Raw genomic sequence first — 23,709 nt, forward strand, 5'->3', positions numbered from 1 at the left:
AAACCTTGTGGACATCCTTCCCAGAAGAGTTAAAGCTGTTATAGCTGCAAAAGGGTGGACCAACTCAATATTGAACCCTACAAAGAACTCATACACACTAAACAACTTTTGTTGTTTGATCTCCTTTAGATTTACTAAAACCATGTAGTGCAAGGGCCTACCTGATTGCATACAAATTGAAACTTAAGGTTTAACCTCATAGTATATGGTTTTGTTAAATCTGGAGGAAAAAATCTACAGAAAATTGTATAGTGTGTATCCAGCTTAAGACTAGGATGCCATTAAAGTTCATGTGCATCTAAAGGCAGGCGTTCTAATACTTTTGGTAATATAGTGTGTGTGTGTGTGTGTGTGTGTGTATATATATACAGTGGGGACGGAAAGTATTCAGACTCCCTTAAATTTTTCACTCTTTGTTATATTGCAGCCATTTGCTAAAATCATTTAAGTTCATTTTGTTCCTCATTAATGTACACACAGCACCCCATATTGACAGAAAAACACAGAATTGTTGACATTTTTGCAGATTTATTAAAAAAGAAAAACTGAAATATCACATGGTCCTAAGTATTCAGACCCTTTGCTCAGTGTTTAGTAGAAGCACCCTTTTGATCTAATACAGCCATGAGTCTTTTGGGGAAAGATGCTACAAGTTTTTCACACCTGGATTTGGGGATACTCTGCCATTCCTCCTTGCAGATCCTCTCCAGTTCTGTCAGGTTGGATGGTAAACGTTGGTGGACAGTCATTTTTAAGTCTCTCCGGAGATGCTCAATTGGATTTAAGTCAGGGCTCTGGCTGGGCCATTCAAGAATAGTCACGGAGTTGTTGTGAAGCCACGCCTTCCTTATTTTAGCTGTGTGCTTAGGGTCATTGTCTTGTTGGAAGGTAAACCTTCGGCCCAGTCTGAGGCCCTAAGCACTCTGGAGAAGGTTTCCGTCCAGGATATCCCTGTACTTGGCCGCATTCATCTTTACCTCGATTGCAACCAGTCGTCCTGTCCCTGCATCTGAAAAACACCCCCACAGCATGATGCTGCCACCACCACGCTTCACTGTTGGGACTGTATTGGACAGGTGATGAGCAGTGCCTGGTTTTCTCCACACATACCACTTAGAATTAAGGCCAAAAAGTTCTATCTTATTTTATTTATTTCAGGTACTTATATAGCACCGTCAATTTACGCAGCGCTTTACATATACATTATACATTCACATCAGTCCCTACACCCTCAAGGAGCTTACAATCTAAGGTCCCTAACTCACATTCATACATACTAGGGCCAATTTACACAGGATCCAATTAACCTACCAGCATGTCTTTGGAGTGTGGGAGGAAGCCGGAGTACCCGGAGGAAACCCATGCAGGCACAGGGAGAACATGCAAACTCCAGGCAGGTAGTGTCGTGGTCGGGATTCGAACCAGCAACCCTTCTTACTGCTAGGTGAGAGTGCTACCCACTACACCACTGCGCCGCCCCTATCTTGAACTCATCAGACCAGAGAATCTTATTTCTCACCATCTTGGAGTCCTTCAGGTGTTTTTTTAGCAAACTCCATGCAGGCTTTCATGTGTCTTGCACTGAGGAGAGGCTTCCGTCGGGCCACTCTGCCATAAAGCCCCAACTGGTGGAGGGCTGCAGTGATGGTTGACTTTCTACAACTTTCTCCCATCTCCCGACTGCATCTCTGGAGCTCAGCCACAGTAGTCTTTGGGTTATTCTTTACCTGTCTCACCAAGGCTCTTCTCTCCCGATAGCTCAGTTTGTCCGGACGGACAGCTCTAGAAAGGGTTTTGGTCGTCCCAAACGTCTTCCATTTAAGGATTATGGAGGCCACTGTGCTCTTAGGAACCTTAAGTGCAGCAGAAATTTTTCTAGTAACCTTGGCCAGATCTGTGCCTTGCCACAATTCTGTCTCTGAGCTTTTCAGGCAGTTCCTTTGACTTCATGATTCTCATTTGCTCTGACATGCACTGTGAGCTGTAAGGTCTTATATAGACAGGTGTGTGGCTTTCCTAATCAAGTCAAATCAGTATAATCAAAAACAGATGGACTCAAATGAAGGTGTAGAACCATCTCAAGGATGATCAGAAGAAATGGAGCACCTGAGTTAAATATATGACAGTATTCAGACAGCAAAGGGTCTGAATACTTAGGACCATGTGATATTTCAGTTTTTCTTTTTTAATAAATCTGCAAAAATGCCAACAATTCTGTGTTTTTCTGTCAATATGGGGTGCTGTGTGTACATTAATGAGGAAAAAAAATTAACTTAAATGATTTCAGCAAATGGCTGCAATTTAACAAAGAGTGAAAAATGTAAGGGGGTCTGAATACTTTCCGTCCCCACTGTATATATATATAATATGTGTGTGTATATATATATATATATATATATATATATATATATTTATATATATATATATATATATATATATATATACACATTCACAGATGTATTTAGGACCCCATGTCCTACATCTAAGCATGTGACAGCGGGTGTTAGATGGCAAACTCCTTTGGCATCAATCATCAATAGAGATTTCCACACGTATAATACATAAAACATGAATACTGCCAGGACCAAAGAAACGACTCCTTGCTCTTTGTAAACAGAAGTGCCATATCTGATGATAATTGATTGACAGGTGGTCCTGGAAGTCCTGCATCCTCCAGAGGTACCCATGTCACCCATACCCAGAAAATGCCAGGAAACCAGAGGCAGCCCCACCTGAAATGTGGGAAAGGAAAGCAGCTTCCCTAAATAGGGGGAGTTGTGTGTGTTAGGAGGGGGGAGCTGGGAGTGAATCTGGCAGCTAAAGAGACTCAGTAATTGCCCAGATCCTTCAAATCGGAGCTGTCACCGGGAGAGCCGCTCGTTAGAGGGAACGGCGCCGCTTGACCTCTCCGGTGGGTTGTGGATGAAAGGCAAAGATCGGAGGGAGAGGAGAGATCCGGGAGGAGTACAGAGCACACCGACACACATCCACCCGGAGGAGACAATGAGAGGACGGAGGAGACAATGAGAGGACGGAGGAGACAATGAGAGGACGGAGGAGACAATGAGAGGACGGAGGGGATAGTCCCACTGACAGCCGGATACTTTGTATTCCCCAATACAGCGTGCAGCCACCAGCCCGAGCACTTCTGTGCCGGGGAGATCCGACTTCCCTGGAATTCTTCTGACCATCTTACAAGACTGACGGCACATTCCAAGTCATCCATCTGCTCTGATCCCCATTGAATGGCTGGAAGTGGAAGATCCCCCCCTGGGCACCTCTGCCATGGGAAGGAATGACCCCCCTTCTGATCACTGGCTATGGTTTGGCTCATGAGCCTATCTTGGCATACTGGATTTAGCCAAGGATGCCTTTGCCTACCAGGTCAGGGTTCCCCAGCTCAAAGGTGAGTTGACACTTCAGGATCTATGTTGTCTGCTGTCTCTGATTGCTAGGGATTGGACATTCTTGTCCCTGGAAAATCGTCCAGGGTCCCTGTTTTTTTCCAGTATCATACACATGTGGCTGGAATGTGGGCTCTCACCAGGAAAAGTGTCCCTGGAAATGATTAGGGATAGCATTAGGGTTAAAATGTAGAGTTATGATTACATATGGTTCAGAATGATGGAGGAATGAGAGTTGAGGTATTCAAAATGTCAGGGTTTTGACACTGGTTGGAACTACAAGTCCCACTGTGTCCTGCCATTAAAACCCCCATGGTAATGTTGAAGCCAGCTGTGATCTGTGTCCAGACAGCTACAGGTTAGATCTGTGTCTCGAGGAATAGGGGTTAGACTAAAACTGTTTGTTGCAACCATAGATCCTCAAAGTGGTGAGGAACCACAAGTCACAACATGACCACTGCCTTATGCTTTATAGAGTAATTAATAGAGCCTATACAGTTTATTCTACAGGTTTGATCTGGTGTCTCTAGAAAAGAATTTGGACTTCAACTGTTTATTGCTTTATTTACTGTTTATTGTTTTAAATCCTCAATGTGCTGAGGAACTACAAGTCACAGCACGGCCACTACCTTATGCTTTATAGAGTATCTAGTATGTAGTATATATATAGTAAACTATATATTTTATTCTTCAGGTTTGATCTATTGTCTCTAGTAATAGGATTTGGACTTTAACTGTTTATTGCAACCATACATCTTCTGTGTGTGCGGAACTACAAGTCAGAGCATGGCTGCTACCTTATGTTTTATAAAGTATCTAGTAGGACCTATACAGTTTATTCTAAAGATTTGACCTGACGTCTCTAGTAATAGGGTTTGGACTTCAACTGTTTATTGCAGCCATAAATCTTCAGTGTGCTGAGGAACTGCAAGTCACAGCATGGCTGCTACCTTATGCTTTATAAAGCATCTAGCAGGACCTATACAGTTTATTCTACAGGTTTAATCTAGTGTCTCTAGTAATAGGGTTTGGACTTTAATTGTTTATTGCAACCATAAATCCTCAGTGTGCTGAGGAACTACATATCACAGCATGGCCCCTACATTATGCTTTATAGAACATTTAGTAGGACTTATACAGTTTTATTCTACAGGTTTGATCTGGAGTCTCAAGAAATAGGAGTTGGACTTGAACTGTTTACTGCAACCATAAAGGATAAATGTGCTGAGGAACTACAGGTCACAGCATAGCCACTGCCTTATGTTTTATAGAACACCTAGTAGGACCTATACAGTTTATTCTACAGGTTTGATCTGGTGTCTCTATGTATAAGAATAAGACTTTAACTGTTTATTGCAGCCATAAAGCCTAAATGTGCCGAAGAAGCACAAGTCACAGCATGGCCACTACCTTATGCTTTATAGAGCATTTAGTAGAACCTATACAGTTTATTCTACAGGTTTGATCTGGTGTCTCCAGGTATAGGATTTGGAATGTAACTGTTTACTGCAACCATAAATCCTCAATGGAGGAACCACAACCCACAGCATTGCCACTGCCTTATGCTTTATAGAGCATCTAGTAGGAACTATACAGTTTATTCTACAGGATTGATTGGGTGTCTATAGGAAATGGATCCAGGCTTTAACTGTTTATTGCAACTTTAAATCCTCAATGTGCTGAGGAACTACAGGTCACAGCATGGCCACTGCTTTGTGTTATACAGAGCACCTAGTAGAACCTATTACAGTTTATTCTTTAGGCAGTGAATTGAGGAAAGGGGATTGGATGGCATGTCAGATGCCATGGTCCTTATAGTGCATCACATCAGACACCTAGAACCAGTATAGTTCTGGACTGATCTTCTGGATGGATGAACAGTTTCCTTTAAGCCCGCGTTTGTCAAAAGACTCCAAGTCTTATCATGCCACCACTGCACTTGTACCCATTTGTGAACTAGAACCTCAAGTATGATTTTCAACATTTTTGATTTGCCAAACATGCCACTGGTTCTGCTGGGTTTAATGAAGCTGTGAACAACACAATGGTACATCAGATGTAGACCTTCCACAAAGAGGGTCACATTAACATCGGGGACTCAGAAAGGTGGGTGTGATATCGGGGTGATATACATTAGACGATGGGTCAGGTCTAACTGACGGATCAATGGGTCAAACTGAAAGCTTCCATATTCATAATAACTATAGAGATCAGCATATCTTTAACATTTTACTGACCTTATACTACCCAGTATATGACAGAGCTTCCAGTGTTTGAGGTTTTGAAGATAGTTCCTCTTTTGGAAACCACTTTCTCTGTCCTTCCTGCCTCCATAACTATCTCTTTTAAAATGTACTGTCTACCTGTCAAAAAAATTTATAGTTCTCTAAACTTCTCATCCAGCCTTCAGTTTACTATGTCAGTAATTTTTTAAATGTTAGCATTAAAGTAAAGTAGTGGCACTAAGAGCTCCAATTGGTTTATGGCATTATGGCCCTGTCATTGAGGTTTCCCAAGGCGGTGTCTTTTTCCCATCTCAAAAAGTTATAATGCATGGCGGTTATTTAGATTTAAATTTGAGACTCAAGGAATGGGATGTGTGTTATTGCTGTTACACAATCCAGTACATCTCCTTAAAACTGGCCATTGACATTGCAATCTGATTGCACAGTCTCTGTACAATCTCATTTAGATTTACCAAATCAATAAAAAAATGAGGTAATGCCCAAACAACCCATTAATTTAAATATCCAGTCAGACAGGCCCTTGCATTACACAGATGCTATTAAATCCAAAGGTTCAGAACAGATTGTAACATGTGCGTTCAGCTTTAGGTAACTCGATGCACTTGAACTTTTGATGAACTACAAGTCAGATCATCCCATGTCATCCCATGTCTTTTATATATTGTATCTAGGAAGGAAGCATTCTTGTGCTATTAGGATGACAGGCTAAAGACAGCCAGAGCATTAGCAATTTATTGGTTTTGGATGATGGACTATAAGGCCCAGCACAACTTAACAGCTCCAGTATGTCACACATTAACCACCATCTGTGTGCCGGCTCCAGGGTAATGGAGAAATGGGAGCCACACAGCTGCACCTGCGGAGGAGCTACAAGGTTCATCATGCCCTACTTAACCCAACAAGATGTGCATGAAGAATGGGAGTCAGCATGTTCTTAGACTTTGAATTTTGCAGTCTGTTGAGAAATCAGATCCCAGCATACTGTACCAGCACACCACCTATAAGACATATCTATAGTAAGGCCCTGAGTTAATGAAGGAATAATAGTTCTCTGTCTCTGATTTGAAAATATTGTCCTTCTTTTGGGACCAAATCCACCTCAGGTCCCTTGCACACAGAGAACCTATCTGGGTGTGCAATCCCATCAATTTAGTGCTCCAGAGAGGCACAGGTGCAGCATCCAGCCCGCTCCTTGCAGTCTGTCAAAGTCTATAGCAAGTTGAAACATACTGCGGCTGAATGGGGTTGAGTGTGGAGTTTAGGGCCCTATGCTTTCAGGGAGGAATGTCCAGAATGCAGAATACCATGCATTATTCTTGAATATAAAAAGCTCTAAACTGGTGTACTGTTCCAGGTAGCGCTCAGCCCATATAGTTGCAGAATATTTCAACCTCTCATCAACTTTGGCAGACTGCAGGCAGCAACCTAAAATGCAGGGATTGCATGCATAGCAGCTAGATGCCCCGTGTGTATGTGGTCTTAGTTGTTTTTCTTTTTGGCCTGAACTTCTAAAAAAATAGATTATTTAAAGCAAATGTAAATGACCACCTTGTAAAACAACCCATTCAGTTTAAAATAGAAATGAAGAGCAAAAGATTTGTGTATAGATATAAAAAAAACACATTATAAATACTTTTTTTCCCCTTTTTTATAAGTGATCACATTCCCTCTGTTCTCAGCTGCATAAGAGCTGGGGGGAGGAGAAGCAGCACACTGAGCTTCCCAGTGAATGGCTGTGCTGTAGGGGGCGCATCAGGGCAAGTCTGATCATTGGAGGAGAGCAGGCATAGCTAGAGAACTGACCATGTTGTGTTCTCCTGCTTAGTTTGGTCAGTTTTGAATAGGAAAGCAGAGGGACTATCAGGAACACCAGGAATTTCACACAAAGAGAACAGGATACTTTCCCATACATGTACATGGTACAGCAGGCACATATCAGAAATATGAAGTGGTGGGGTAACAAACGCTTGTAGTAGCTAATGCTAACTACCAAAAGTATCATTGCAGTTGTTGCTTTGAAAAGCCATTATAAAGGAAAAGTAGTTGTGAAAAAGAGAATTGGTTTAACCAATCATTTTTTGGGTACTAAATTCTTTGTGGAACGCATGGCTGGAGGTGTTGCCGGGGTGTATGCTTTGCCTGCATGCTTTGGGGTTCCCTCTTTTACATCTTAAATAGTTGGTAAGTAGGGATCTGAAGCATGTGGTATGTACACTTGCACCATCTATCTGCTTTCCAGCGCGTCCTCTGTAAACTATTCAGGGTATCACTTAGAAATCTGGATAACTAGATAAATAGAGTTTGAGGAATCTACTCGCTGCACAGTTACATAGTTTGGTTGAAAAAAACAAATAACATATCCAATGATCATGGCATAGACCAACACGCTCATACCAACTGAGTACATTCATGTATATGTACTATGAAGACAAAACCAGCACATAGTTCTTGTGTCCTTCTTCCTTCCCCATCCCTCCATCCTCCTTCTAGCACTGATGTATATAGATCAGTTTAACTTGTGAATGAATTTACTGCATATTTCAGAAGTGGAGAGAAAAATTACTTATTTCCTCTGGTTCTTGCTATTTTCTACTGTACATAATAAATATATAAAAGTCTGAGCAGCACTATTAAAAAAAAACAAAAAACAAAACACATTTTATCTTTTTTTGCTAATATCAGTCATTGTAGGTGTCTGTGAAATGCATGAAAATGTGGTCATTAAGCATTACTGGCTTGTCTGCTTTTCTTTTGCAACAAGTGTAAGTAGATACTGTGAGGGAGATTCGATAAGGCATTTGCCGAATATTTCTGGTGGTGTGGATGTGGTTGGAAGCCTTCAGCCAAGTTCATAAAAACCCGGAGACATTTTCATTGTTAGCACTGATGTGTGTGACAATGTAGTCTTTTTTTTTTTTTATCACACTTTCACTGGGCGATGCTATATTGCAACATATTAACTGCTTCAGCCCCGGAACATTTTACCCCCTCCCTGACCAGAGTACTTTTTGCGATTCGGCACTGCGTCGCTTTAACTGACAATTGCCCAGTCGTGCGACGTTACACCAAAACAAAATTGACGTCCTTTTTTTCCCACAAATAGAGCTTTCTTTTGGTGGTATTTGATCACCTCTGTGGTTTTTATTTTTTGTGCTATAAACAAAAAAAGAGCGACAATTTGAAAAAAAGCAATATTTTTTACTTTTTGCTATAATAAATATCCCCAAAAAATATATTACATTTTTTTTCCTCAGTTTAGGCCAGTATGTATTCTTCTACATATTTTTGGTAAAAAAAAATTGCAATAAGTGTATATTGATTGGTTTGCTCAAAAGTTATAGTGTCTACAAAATAGGGGATAGATTTATGGCATTTGTATTATTGTTTTTTTTTGTTAGTAATGGCGGCGATCTGCAATTTTTATGCGGACTTCGACATTATGGCGGACACATCAGACACTTTTGACACTATTTTGGGACCATTGTCATTTATACAGCGATCCAGTGCTATAAAAATGCACTGATTACTGTGTAAATGACACTGGCAGGGAAGGGGTTAAAAACTAGGGGGCGATCAAGGGGTTAAGTGTGTCCTAGGGAGTGATTCTAACTGGGGGGGGCTACCTAGGACATGACAGTGATCACTGCTCCCGATGACAGGGAACAGTAGATCCCCGTCATGTCACTAGGCAGAACAGGGAAATGCCTTGTTTACATCTCCCTGTTCTGCCTCTCCGTGACACGATCGTGGGATACCAGCGGACTTCGAGTCCGCGTGACCCGTGGGCACGGTCACGCTGTAGGAGGCTGGTGCGCGCCTACTAACCCCGCCAATTAAAGGGGGGTATGCCCATTTGCCCACCGCTGCCATTGTGCCGAAGTATATCGGCATTCGGCAGTCGGCAAATAGTTAATAAATAAAAACTGCTGTATCAGTGATAAGAAAAATTAAGCTAAATTAAACCTTTGCCATGTTGGGGTCAGTGCCAGGTCAGCTGGAGCCCGGGGCGAACATGCCAAACTGCCCCCCCCCCCCCCCAGATATATGAGCATTATATGTCAGCAAAGATCCCCCCACAAAAACACTGAGCACTAATCTTCATGATTACCCCCTGAGCATAAATTCTCCCTCCTCACAGTAAAAATCCACCCCCTGCTGAAATCCCCCCTCTCAGCACAAAACTTTGTCCCCCATCCACAGAATCCCCCCAGCTCAAAAAATAATAATTCACTCCTAGCACAAATCATCTACCCCTAAAATTTCGCCTCCCACTGCACATCTCCCCCCCACTTTAAATCCCCCTTTCCAGCACAAATGCCCCCTAAATCCCCCCTCCTAGCACAAGTCTCACCCCCCCAACACAAAACCCCTTAAATCCCTACTCTTAACAACCCCCACGCCCCAATTTCCCATCCTAGAACAGTACTTACTACCCCCTGTCAGACACAAGTCCCCCTTCCAACATAAATCCCCTCCCCCCAATCTCCTTGTGGCGCCCTCCACCTTACATAATACCACAGTGCCCAGTGCAGCCACCCCTCCTGCCCACCCCTTGTTCCGGCCCTGGTTGGAGTAAATCATTGATTTTGTTGCACATGTAATTTTTGTGTCGCATCTTTGAGACAATTCAGTGACAAAATTTGTCTGAAAGTTCCTCTGGTACACACTTTCTTTACTCTCCAAACTTCTCAAAATAGCTTTTCCGCCATTTCGCAGGAGAGACAATTGCAACAGTTCTGACAGTTTTGCATCAGTTTTATATCCATCTTAGGCCCCCTTGCACACAAGACATCTAGCCCTTGTGCGTGCAATGATTGCTTCTTAGTGTGCACCGAAGGCACAGGTACAGCATCCACCCTCACTACCTGCAGCCTGTCAAAGTCTATGGCAGGCTGAAGTACGCTGTAGCTGGACAAGGCTAAAGGCTCTATCTATGTTACAGGCACTCATCCCTGAAAGTATAGGGCCCTGAACATGTGTACTTCTCAGTAGAGCATTCAGCCCCATTAGACCACCAGAGAATCAGACCATAGTTATCACACACAATGCAGTAGTCCGGCACCCCAGCGTTCTGACCTCTGAACACTGCTCCAATCAAGTCGCTCACTGAGCAGAAGGGGCTTAACGGGACTTCTAACTTTGCTATTAGAAAAAAAACAAAAAAAACAAGGAGTGCTGGATGGGATTGGGAGTGTTTGGGGATCTAGGAGTTATATAGCCTACTGGTCTCCAGCTTCTAAAGAATGACAAGTCACAGCCTGACCTGCCAGCCCTTTTCACTTGCACTCTACAATGTATCTGATTTAGGATGGAGAGATAATGTGCAGGTCTACATATTAAAGGGGCCATAAAACCCAAAGATATATTTTAGTTATAGGTGGAGCATGGTGGCCTGAGTCACTTACTGGCTTTTATATCTCTCTCTGCCACAATAACCTCAATTCCCACCCCTCTTGGAGTCTCACTACTCTTGCCATAAAAAATACACTCCTACTCTTCTGCTGTAATCAATTCAAAAGGTTAAAGCAAAGTAAATATCATTTTTTTTTTTTTTTTGGTATTCCCACCTCCTGGATCTTTTCTCCTTTTCCCTCTAAGGGCCAGTTTAAACTGGCATCCCACAGGAATGTGCAGGTTCAAACCCACGTGTTCCAGCATGATTTCCATGCATTCCCATGAGGTGTGTTTTGACAGTCCATTCATTTGAGAGGGCTGCAAAGTGCACTGGTCAGTGGAAAAAAGTAGTGCTTGTACTACTTTTAAAAACGCACAGCACCAAACCGCATAGTACTGCCCAACACATTGTGTTTGGGGTGCCATTAAAAATACATTGGCACCCAGATGCAGAGAGCAAGGAGAGAACATTCGCCTGTGGTGTGGGAAATGTGCATGGGACACACCTTTCTCATACCGCATTCTGGTGTGAACCATATATTACTTTTATACTAATTCTTTTTGTTTCTCTTCATTGTTGCTACATAAGCATTGTAACATTGTAAAAGTAAACTGTAACTTTTCTTTTTTTGAAAATTTCAGTAAACATGTTGAAAAGGAAAGCATTCAGAAACTCAGTATACCCATAAACAGTATATAAAATAGAAACTTAAACAGACCCTGGCACTGGACCATTCCATTTATTTAATTTTTTGCTTATAAAAGCCTCAATGTGTAGACTCTAAAAAAGAGTAGGAGTTGGGCAGCATAGACAGTAATTAGAAGAGGAGTATGACAGGCAAGGAAGGAGGGGGCTGGGTTCACACTATCTTCGCATGCGGCTCACAGCAGGGGTCCGGTGCGTTCCAATTCACCGTTTCAGGTCCTATTTCAGCCCAAATTTTTGGCTGAATTCAGACCTGAAATGGACCAAAAGACTCACAGGGCTTCTGTGCAAATTCGCACCAGAGCTGCTGCAGAGATATGTGAACCATAGAGAGCCGGTCAAAATCTCTTGCTATGCGAATTGTGTGAAGTCTTAAGGAACTGACTCTTCTGTAGTAGTCAAGTTTGCTAGCAAGTCCATAGACACATTGCAAGTGGATAAAACATTGTTTATGGCAAGGAAAAACCGTGGAAGAGCTTAAAATATTTACTTCTTCTGTGTTTTAAACCTGCAAAAGTTTGTGTCATGGTTAGCTATCCTAAATCCTGGCCTCTAGAATGTCACTCACCTATCCCCTGCCTGGCAGGGCATTCTCTAACTTGTAGCTGCTAAAGAAATGGTTGATCACAGAAAATTGGAGCCTAAATACACTTTCCAACAGTTCTGCCCAATCTACAGCACTCATTATTCTACAGGAGTCTGGTTACTAAATAACTGCCATGCAGTATAGCATCTGTAGGTATGACAAATAACACGTAGCAGGCTTGATTCACTAAGCTGTATTTATAAAACATTTGTTGGATGAATGTCACACACATTTGTGCAGGCTACACGTTTTTGGCTGTAATTTCTATAATAGATTAATTCCTATGATCATCAGCTCCATCTAGTGGCCAAAAAGTGGTATACTTTCTCATTGAGGTATTTCAGAAAACAATACTGTATTTTGGCCACTAGATGGAGCTGACAATCATAGGAATTAATCTATTATAGAAATGAAAGCCAAAATTCATGTAGCCTACACTAATGTGTGTGACATTCATCCAGCCAATTTTATTTTTAAATAAACTTCGAGTTATATTCCATAATGATGGGTATTTTCAGCCATATTAAGCTTACATTCCTTAAAATAAATGTTGCTATTGCAAATAATGATCATTATAGCTTAGTGAATTGTGGTGTTTATTACGTATCTCAAAGTGCAGGATTTTGTGACGCACAGGATGGACCTGCATAGTAAAGCAGTAAAGTTGAACTCTAGACATTTATAAAAAATACACAAATTAATACATTTTGTAGTTATTAATACACCAGCGAACATATTTTTAAATATAAGAAATGTAAGTACATCAATTTGAGTACCAGTCTCTTACAGTTCCTGTATATCAGAGCTCAGACTGGAAGAGAGAAAAGCAGCACAAGCAGCCAATCTGTTCATATGCTGACAAGAAGCTAATAGAAGTTGGGAACAGAGTGACAGTGATGAGCTCATTAATGTGCTCTTTTTCCTTTCACTTTCCAATCACAGGCTGGGGGTGAGTTCAGGATGACCTGGGCTCAGAGTAAGAGGGTCGAATGATGCTGGACATTAGACTGAGGACATCTAGTGGAAGAAAAAAGTACTGCAAAGAAAATCTCGGTACTGAAGTGCAGCAAAAACTGTTTGTTTAATTTTATCTTTTAATGGGGTGCCATTTCAATATTGTTACTTTTGGTTGGTGTTCTGCTTAGGGTTAGCCTAGGAAACGTGTACAGAAGTCAGCCTCCTGGCTGGAAAAAATGATTTAATGTTATGTAGAAAAAATATTTAACTAGAATTAACAAATATTTTCTTTTTTTTTCCCCCTGGGACTTAGTAAATAAATACTGTGCATACAAAACAAAACATTCCATATAAAGGAAAATATTTCTCCTTCTGGGTGGGGACCAGCAGATTTAATCTCTGCAATCTTCATTTAGACCTCAGAAACTATCAGAAAGATTTCATTGTGTTCCCTTCTGAAAGCTGGAGTCACCAGTTATTTGTTCATATAGATTATCAAAAGAAATAAAGGGATAGATAGATAGATAGATAGATAGATAGATAGATAGATAGATAGATAGATAGATAGATAGATAGATAGACATTCCTGAGCACTATGTAGTGTACATGTAGGCAGTGTTTTATAAAAGAACATGGCATCCGCTGATTAGACACAAGACTGCTGCCGGAGGCACCTTCTGAACATCACCAGCCGACTTGTGCTCTAGTTTCATCCGGAGATCCAGCACTGTGCCTGCACCTCCTAACACACCTCTCCCCATATACGTTGCCTTTATTTCTCTTTGTGTAGTCACACTTGATTTTGCTTCTTATAGCTGGGAGCCTATCTATCTATCTATCTATCTATCTATCTATCTATCTATCTATCTATCTATCTATCTATCTATCTATCTATCTAGATATAGATAGAGAGCTACACTGCCTGCATACAAATAGATACACTGTATAGATCAGTAGATAGATAGATAGATAGATAAGCTCCCATCTATAGGAAGTAAAAGAAATATATGCCATATGTTATTAATAATGAGAAAGAAAGAAAGAAAGAAAGAAAGAAAGAAAGAAAGAAAGAAAGAAAGAAAGAAAGAAAGAAGAGCTAAAGAGAGACATAAAAAGAGAGAGAAAGAGAATTACAGTGAGAGACAGAGAAAGTGAGTGAGAGGGGCATATAGAAACAGAGAGATAAAAAGAGTATGGAGAGAGAGAGAGAGAGAAATAGGGATGGAGAGGAGAGAGTGAGAGTGAGAAATAAAGGGGGTGGGGAGAAAGAAAGAGGAGAGAGAAAGGGTATGGGGGGGTGGAGAAAGGGAGGAAAAGGGGGGAGAGGTTTGAGATGGGGGGGGGAGCAGAGAGAGAGAGAGCAGCGAAGGGGGAGAATGAAAGAGAGAGGGGAGGGAAAGGAGGGGAAAAGAGAGGAGAGAGTGAGGAGAGGAGAGAGAGACAGGAGCTAGAGTGGGGGGAGAGAAAGAGAGAAAAGGTTGGGGCAGGGCAGAAAAAGAGGGGGAGAGGAAAGGGTGGGAGAGAGAGAAATAGAGAGGGGGTAGAGAGAAAAAGAGGAGTTAAAGGGGAGAGAGAAAAAGAACGTGGAAGGGGGGGGAGAGCCAAAAAGAGACATAAAAAGAGAATGGAGAGAGAAATAGGGATAAAGAGGAGAGAGTGAGAGTGGGGAATGGGGTAGGGGGGAGAGAAAGAAATGGGAGAGAGAAAGGGGATGGGGGGGGGGGAGGAAAGGGGGGAGAGGAGTGAGCTGGGGGGGGCAGATAGAGAGAGCAGCAGGGGGGGAGGGAATGAAAGGGAGAGGGAGGGAAAGGAGGTGAAAAGAGAACTGAGAGTGAGGAGGAGAGAGAGAGACAGAAGCTAGAGTGGGGGGAGAGAGAGGAGAGAAGAAGGGGGAGAGGAGAGAAGGAGGGGGGAGAAGGGGGGGGGGAGAGGAGAGGGGGGGGGAGAGAAGGAGGGGAGAGAACAAGAGTGCAGAGAAAGAAAGGTGCAGGAAAAAAAAAGAGTGAAAAGGTATATAAAGAAAGGGAAAGCTGGGAGATTAGGAGGGAAATAAAAAGACAGGGAGGAGAAAGAGTGGGAATCCAGAGAGACAGAGAATGGGGAAAATGAGAAGGATAGAGAATAGAGAGAGGGAATGGGAAGCCATATATTTTGACTCCTAATTTAGTGATTGCCTGTGTCCTCCAATGTACTAGTTTAAGGGATATGACATTTCTCAGGTTTCTTTCTATAACTACAAACATATTCTAGTTTTGTATACACACAACTCTGGGATTCCATATTGGCTGAAGTCACAGAGCATCATTACCAAAAGGAACTTGCGCCATTTCAGGTTGTGTTCTGAGTGTAGCCAAATATGTAAGTGAGCTACTACATCCTGATAATTGAGTGCCTGTTCACAACCCCTTGGTTGCTATGATGCTTGCTGGTGTTTTGGGTTTTGGCGTACCTTAAAGAGTAACTCCACTTTTGTTGAGAACAAAAACATTCCCCTATGGTTGATCTACGTACATTGCAGGGATTTTGATAAAATTTGTTGCACAGTCCTACTATACAGAACGGTTCCAGGTTCTTGTATTGGATTGCATTTTACAGAAAGATATTTATAAAAGAAAAACAATCAGCGCACACAAATAAATGGCCACAATAGGAATTGCAAGCTGAACACCAAAAGGAGCAAATCACAACGCCTCAGCAGATAATAAAAATATATAAAACGGTGCAGCGCAATAAAATATAGTTCATGCAATTGAACTATTGCATGAACTATATTTCATTGCACTGCACCGTTTTATATATTTTTACAGAAAGATAGAATTTTATTTTTTTATTTTTAGTATTTGTTATTTTTTCACACGAAGGCAGGAGTTACCCTTTAATACACTAGGAACATCCACTATAGAAAGACGTCTTGTATTTCCACTTTTTACTGATTCGCTCTTCGTCCATGAAAACTGAATGTCCAGCTGGGAAAATGTCATGCTGAAGGGCGCAACCTACTGGCCACTTCCGTGAACATCAAGCAAGCCTTAAAATACTAGTAAAAAGCTATTTTTTGGCAAAAATAAGTAAAATCAGTGGTAGATAACATTCAAGATTGTGGTGATGCTTTAGGAAAAAAATTATAATTATGAATTTATATGAATTCATTATGAATTCATTGGTTTCCTATTAAGCATGTTTGGGAAACATTATATGTGTAAAAGTATGGCTTCCAGCACACCCTAAAACAAAGACCAGTCTGTATACTGTATAATGAAACAGCGTGTTATTTCCGGTAAAGGAAGACAACGGACAGTATAGTAGTTTAAAGCCAAAAGTACTTATACTGTATTTGGGGGGGGGGGGATTTTAAAGGTGCGATAACAAATGATTAGTAAGTAACTCAGTTCTTCAGTCAATCCTGTGATCCAGACAATTCTGTTTTGAGCACTGATCTGTTTCTGAACAAGAAAGGCGTTTTACATGAACCGTCAATGCAACATTGCAATTAAATAAATTTATATTTTTTATTATAATTAGAATAATAACCATTTAGAGTAAGAATTAAAAGTTTACGTTTAAAACCTATTAATTGTGCGGTGTTACTTATGAAAGATGTATACCACCTATTGTATTGTTTGTCTGAGGATAACTCTCAGAGCTGGGAGTTCGGAGATGACTGGCCCCCAAACAGCAGATGTCAGATGGGGGGCTTCTTTACTGTGCCTCGCCACCATGAGAGCCAGCTGGGAATTATAGTTTAAAGAGGAACTGCAGTCTGCTCACATAAATTTGTAATAAAAACATCTTTTCCATTCTGAAGCTTCCCTCCAACCACTTTGCATATTATTTTTTATTTACTGTGCTTCTGTACTTGCCAAAAATGCTGCAGAAATCTCCCTCCACGGAGTCTGGCTGCGACCATTTTAACTGTGGGCAGCTGAAGCTGCTCCCTGTTCACTTACTGGATTTACACAGACACACAGAGGCACACCTCCATCTCTGCAGCCCTCATTGGCCCTCTTATGACTCACCCCCTTCCCTTCCTGGCAAACTTTCACAAGAGTGAGAGAGAGAGCTGTGCATGATGTCATAAGCCTAGCTTTTTACCAGACAAGAAACAGGAAGTGGGTTGTATAAGGTATTTACTGGCAGAAAAGGAAATGTTTTACTATCCAAAGTTAAAACAACAAGGGCAGAAGATTTAATAGATAGAAAGCTGAAAAAATGACTGAAGGTCCGGTTTAAGACAGCAGACACATAATGGCTATACTATAATGGTTACACTACAGATCCCAACAGGCATTGTGCAATAGGAGGAGTGGAGAGATGATTTTTATTTAACCTGCCATGGAAAGTTCTTCTTGGCACTGAGGGAGTTAAAGAGAGAGCACTTCTGTCTGAATATTTGCTTGCCAGCCGGAGACCATACCAGGGCAGATCTGGGGGCAACTCAGCATTGCCCACATCAATGCACCTGCACTGGACACTGGAGTGTCCACTCACCCTCTGGTTCCTACGGCTGATCACCAGAAGCTTTCGGGAAAAGACAGAGGAGGCCCCGCTTCCACAGAGAGGTCACAGCAGCATCCCGGGGACTTATGAGAGGGCTATTCGCCCATTGCTGATACTGCTGGCAGGGACTGAGCTGCTCAGAACAGGACATCAAATATACCCAATCCATACAGCACCCATACTGTACTGCACTCTATGCCACCCTTATTCCAAACCTGGACTGCACCTACTGTATACCAACCCTATACCGCATTAAACAGAACCTTTACTGCATCTGAACCAGGTCTACCTGTGCCGAGACTATATTGTACCAATACTGTCCCTATGCTGAATGCAGGTTTACTGGGACTCTTGTTAAACAGGAAGTAAATCCTGATGGGTTTTACTTCCTCTTTTTCCCCTGCAAATTAAAAGCATAATGGGCTAGTGTGCACTGCATACTAGCCCATTATGTTGCACTTACCTGCAAACGAAGCCCGCGAGGTCCCCGCTGGTGGCCGTGCCCATCTTCACCTCTCTTCCTTCCGGGGCTGTGGACTCCGGCTCTGTGATTGGCCAGAGTTGCGTGACGTCACTCTCCTGCACGGGCTTTTTAGAAACGCCTTGATCGTGCCCTTTCTTCAGTGCTCATGCGCCAATGAAGTCGGCGCAAGTGTATATGGTAAATATCTCCTAAACCGTGCAGGTTTAGGAGATATTTCCAGTACCTACAGGTAAGCCTTATTGTAGGCTTACCTGTAGGGAAAAGTGGTGTGTAAGGGTTTACAACCACTTTAGGTGCACCAATGCTCTTAAAGGGCCCCAAAGATAGCAGGCAAAAGAACATCTCAAAGGACTGCCCCTCCCGTAATAGTGATTCTGCAGGCCCCTTTTGTTCCCCTACCCCCTCTGCTACGATCCTCCTTTTCTTTTGGACAGTGCAGTCGATCTAAGACTAGAATTGCTGCCATAAATGTAGCAGTAGGCTGACATGTAACAGGGATCATTAGAAGATTGCATGCAGTTTTTTATTCTGTTAAGATTAACCCCTTCCCGACCAGCTCACGTCGATGTACATCGGCAGAATGGCACGGCTGGGCAAATGGGCTTATAGGTACATCCATTTGAATTTCCCGCCGTGCCATTGAGTGCGCGCGCCGGCCGGGAGCTTCATGAGTCAGGTCGCGGATCCCGCGGACTCGATCGCCGCGGGGATACCCGCGATCGCCTCATGGAGAGGCGATCGCGGGGCTTACATCAGCATCTCCCCGTTCTGCCTAGTGACAGTGTCACTGATCTCTGCTCCTGTCATCGGGAGCAGAGATCAGTGTAGTGTCACAGCTAGCCCACCCCCCCTACAGTTAGTAATCACTCCCCAGTACTGACTTAACCCCTCCCCGCCCCCTAGTGGTTAACCTCTTCACTGCCAGTGTCATTTACACAGGAATCAGTGCATTTTTATAGCACTGGTCGCTGTATAAATGACAATGGTCCCAAAAATGTGTCAAAAATGTCCGACATGTCCGCCATAATGTTGCAGTCACAATAAAAATCGCTGATCACCGCCATTACTAGTAGAAAAAAAATTATTAATAAAAATGCCATAAAACTATCCCCTATTTTGTAAACGCTATAACTTTTGTGCAAACCAATCAATAAACGCTTATTGTGATTTTTTTTTTTTTTTACCAAAAATATGTAGAAGAATACGTATCGGCTTAAACTGAGGAAAAAAATGTTTTTATATATATTTTTGGGGGATATTTATTACAGCAAAATGTAAAAAATAATGCGTTTTTTTTCAAAATTGTCGGTCTTATTTTGTTTATAGCGCAAAAAATAAAAATCGCAGAGGTGATCAAATACCACCAAAAGAAAGCTCTATTTGTGGGGAAAAAAGGACGTCAATTTTGTTTGAGAGCCATGTCGCATGACCGCGCAATTGTCAGTTAAAGCGACACAGTACCGAATCGCAAAAAGTGCTCTGGTCAGGAAGGGGGTAAAATCTTCCGAGGCTGAAGCGATTAAGAAGAATGTAATGTGATGTCTACAGTAAAGTGAACTGTTGCTATACTATGACTACTCCTGTCAAACACTGCCTGTGGCCAGGTGCTGTGGCTGTACAGCTACAGACAGTGTTTGAAATGTGCACTGATCAGCCATCACATTATAAGCATCTGACCGGTAAAGTGAATATAAATAGGTAATGGGGGGGAGGGAAGACCAAAAGGAAACACATCCCATAATACAAGTAAAAAGTTAGAACTGTGGGACTTTACAGGTGCCAAAAAAGACATATACTCCACATTGAATATGTAAAAAAAAGACAAATATACTTTATTGTGCAAAGACAAAATAGACTCTCTTCAAAAAATAGAGTTAATGTTCATTAGGATTATCAGTATATGTAGTATAAATCTTTTATTGAATGTAGGCTATAGGCGTCTTCACATGACAACAGGTGAGTAGTGGCTTTAACTTATTTCGCAAACTGTTTCTTCAGGAAACAAACTACCCAAGTGCATGTGTCCACATAATTAGGGTACTCAGACTCCTGTTCAAGTCATTGTAAGGAGGGGGTACCCTCTGACCATTCACGTTCACCCGAGGGGGAGCAAGGTATGGGCTGCAGGAGGGGGTGACAGAAGCCTATTAACAGTATTAGAATTAGACTGGGGGGTTTGAGTGTGTAATTATTGTACTGGGGGACAGACTGAGCTGGGGGGGAGTATATTTATTGTTTTGGGGATAGACTGAAATGGGGGAGTGTAATTATTGTATTAGGGACAGACTAAGCTGGGAGTTTAATTATTGTATTGGGAAACTGAGCTGGGAGGGGTGTAATTATTGTATTTGGGAAACAGATTGAGCCATGGAGTATAATGTATTGGAGACCAGCTATGCTGGGGGTGGGGGTGTCATTATTGTACTGGGGGACAGACTGAGCTGGGATGGATGTGACAATTATACTGGGGGACAAACTGAGTTGGGGGTGCAATTATTGTTTCAGGGAAAGACTGAGCTGGGGGTGAAATTATTGTATTGGGGACAAACTGAACTGGGGGTGGGGGTGTAATTATTGTATTGGGGACAGATTGAGCTGGGGAAGTGTAATTATTGCTTTGAGGACAGACTGAGCTGGGGGGTAATTATTGTATTGGGGGACAAACTGAGCTGGGGGGTGTAATTATTGTATTGGGGACAGACTAAGCTGGGAGTGTAATTATTGTATTGGCGACAGACTGAGCTGGGGGTGTAATTATTGTATTGGGGGACAGACTGGGATGGGGGCGGGGGCTTAATTATTGTATTAGGGACAGACTAAGCTGGGAGTGTAATTATTTTATTGGGGACAGACTGAGCTGGGGGGGAGTAATTATTGTATTGGGGACAGACTGAGCTGGTGGGTGTAATTTTTTATATTGGGGACAAACTAAGCTGGGAGTGTAATATATTGGGGACCAACTAAGCTGGGGGCGGGGGTATTCAGAACAGACTGGGAACAGGGAGTGTAATTATTGTATTGGGGACAAAATGAGCTGGTGGGGGGTAAAATTATTGTACTGGGGACAAACTGAGCTGAAGGCAGGGGTGTAATTATTGTATAGGGGACAGATTGAGCTGGGGGGGGGGGTAATTATTGTATTGGGGGGCAAACTGAGCTGGGGGTGTAATTATTGTATTGAGGACAAACTGAGCGGGGGGGGGGTGATGTAATTATTGTATTGGGGGACAGATTGAGCTGGGGGAGGGGGGGAGGTGATTACTGTACTGGAAACAGACTGAGCTGGGAGGGACTAATTACTGTATTGGTGACAAAGTGAGCTGGGGGAGGGGGTGTAATTATTGTACAGGGGGACAGACTGAGCTGTTGGCGTGTAATAATTGTACACTATATTGTACATTACATAAGCCTGCACTATATACACTATATTGTACAATACATAGGTCTGACGTCTGACCAAAGTGTTTATTGTCTATATGGTTGCTGGTTGCTAATCAGTCCCTGACTATTCTTCTTTATACTAGGCTCTGATAAAGGGTTTGCTCTCTGTCTTTTTACAGTATGCATAAAATAATATGTAATGGAGGGATTTCATTTTTAAAAACTGATTGTGCTGAGGTTTATACATGTCTGTGAGACTCTTGCTTGTGGCACAGCAATCTAAGCATATTTTATGGTAAAAGAAGGCTTTTGGTTTTTTTAACCACGCCCTTTTAGGCTCCTCCCACTGTAACCATAATTTGGCCACAACCACCATCCTCTGCTGCTCTCTCAAAGGTGCCCCAGGTCTTTTACAACCTTAGCAGCACCCCTGGCACAATGAAAACCATGGCCACTCTTCATCACAACACATTAAGTAAACTGCTAAATACTTTTTCTCATCAGCAGTATAAAGCAGTCTCATGACTTCTATTAGTGTCCGGCTGAGCACTGGTTAAAGCTTGTAGGAGGAGTTTTCATTCCCCTCTGACTGACCTCACTGCATGACCCCTGACCCTTTGTCTGGACAGTGCTAATTGGCCTCGTGCTGATCACATGCACCCTCCCAAAAAAAAAACTCTTTAGCAGTACACACCAAACTGAGCATGAGCAGAGTGCCTCTTAGGGCGCTGTTCTATCAGCAGATGGTTGGGGACAGTAAAGGAGGGGGAGGATCAGAGAAGACAGGATCAAACAGCCTTTTTACATGATGCAGAGGATTAACCCCTTAGGTTCCACAGTCAGTATAACAAGCATGCGTTTACTGCATATACAGACTGATTAGACTGTTGTAGGTTTAGTAACACTTTAATGCAGAAAATGCATTAACGTAAAAAACCTTTACCGTTTAGAACCACTTTAAGCTAAAAAAATTCTTTGAATTCCAAGCAAATATAATAACTCCAATTTAGTCAAATGAAGGACTTATTAAAAAAAATTAATTCTTAAATGTATCTGATGCTAGGATAACTTGAATCAGTTATCGCCGGGCTGCCAACAACCATTGCAGCAGCACTGGCCTTTTGTGTTAGAAAACCCAATGTGCTTTGCAAACTGAGCGTCATGACTGCACTTTGTGGCTCTTCCCCCTGTCCAGTCTGCCATGCAAAACAGCATATTTCTATTAATACGATGCTCTCTTATGGTGCAAGACCTAGCTTGTGCTTTACAAGGACATCATAGCAATTTGTGACCTCTCTTAGAGCGGACATTAAAGCCTCGTACACACGGTCTGATTGTTGGCCAACCGAGCGTCTGATTTTTGTCAAAAGGGCGTGTACCAGGATCTTGTCTTGCATACTACTGGTACACAATTGTTGTGCCACAAACACGAACATAGTGACGTACTACGAATAATTTCAGCTCTTGAGCGCCACCCTTTGGACCCCTTCTGCTAATTTGGTGTTTGGTGAGCATTGATTCCGAGCATGTGTGTCTGTACTTTCGACTTTTGTGTGACGGGTTTGTGTACTGACCATACGAAAATCTGACGTCTGTCCGCCGAAAATTTACTAGCCTGTCATCCAACATTTGTTGGCCGAAAATTGGACAACAATTGTCAAAAGGAGCGTACTAACAGTAAGATTTTAGGACAACAGTCTGTCAACAGACAATCCCCTGCCAACAATCGTACCATGTGTACGAGGTTTTAGACTCCATGGACATGTGAACTCACCATTTTAGCTGAGTTTGTGTGCGTGTATTTTGCTTTCATTTTTTATACGTGATCACATAACCTCTGTTCTCAGGAGTTTAGAGAGCCGGGGGTGGAGACTGCCAGGGGGGTCATGTCAGAAGGAGGCAGAGAAATAGCAGTACGCTGATCTTCCCATTGAGTAGCTATGCAGGGGTCGTGTCAGCATAGGTCTGACCACTGGAGTACAGGCAGGCTGTGCTCCAAAGTAGAATGCAAAGCAGAAACTGGACATACTGTGCTTTCATGCATGCATGGTCAA

The 23,709-nt window shown here is 42.3% G+C and overlaps 1 protein-coding gene across 2 annotated transcripts in view; it reads left to right on the forward strand.

Moving 5' to 3' along the window:
* The first annotated feature begins 2,552 nt into the window (after positions 1-2,552).
* The window catches only part of SHISAL1 (shisa like 1), a 218,262-nt gene continuing 197,105 nt past the window's right edge, over positions 2,553-23,709 (forward strand). The window contains exon 1 of one of the 2 annotated variants that reach the window (XM_073621936.1): positions 2,553-3,406. The gene's annotated coding sequence lies outside the window, so the exon portion shown is untranslated. The remainder of the gene's footprint in view (positions 3,407-23,709) is intronic. The other variant, XM_073621937.1, reaches the window with a different exon arrangement.

The sequence above is a fragment of the Aquarana catesbeiana genome, linkage group LG03 (genome assembly GCF_042186555.1).
Source record: "Aquarana catesbeiana isolate 2022-GZ linkage group LG03, ASM4218655v1, whole genome shotgun sequence".
NCBI classification, from domain to species: domain Eukaryota; kingdom Metazoa; phylum Chordata; class Amphibia; order Anura; family Ranidae; genus Aquarana; species Aquarana catesbeiana.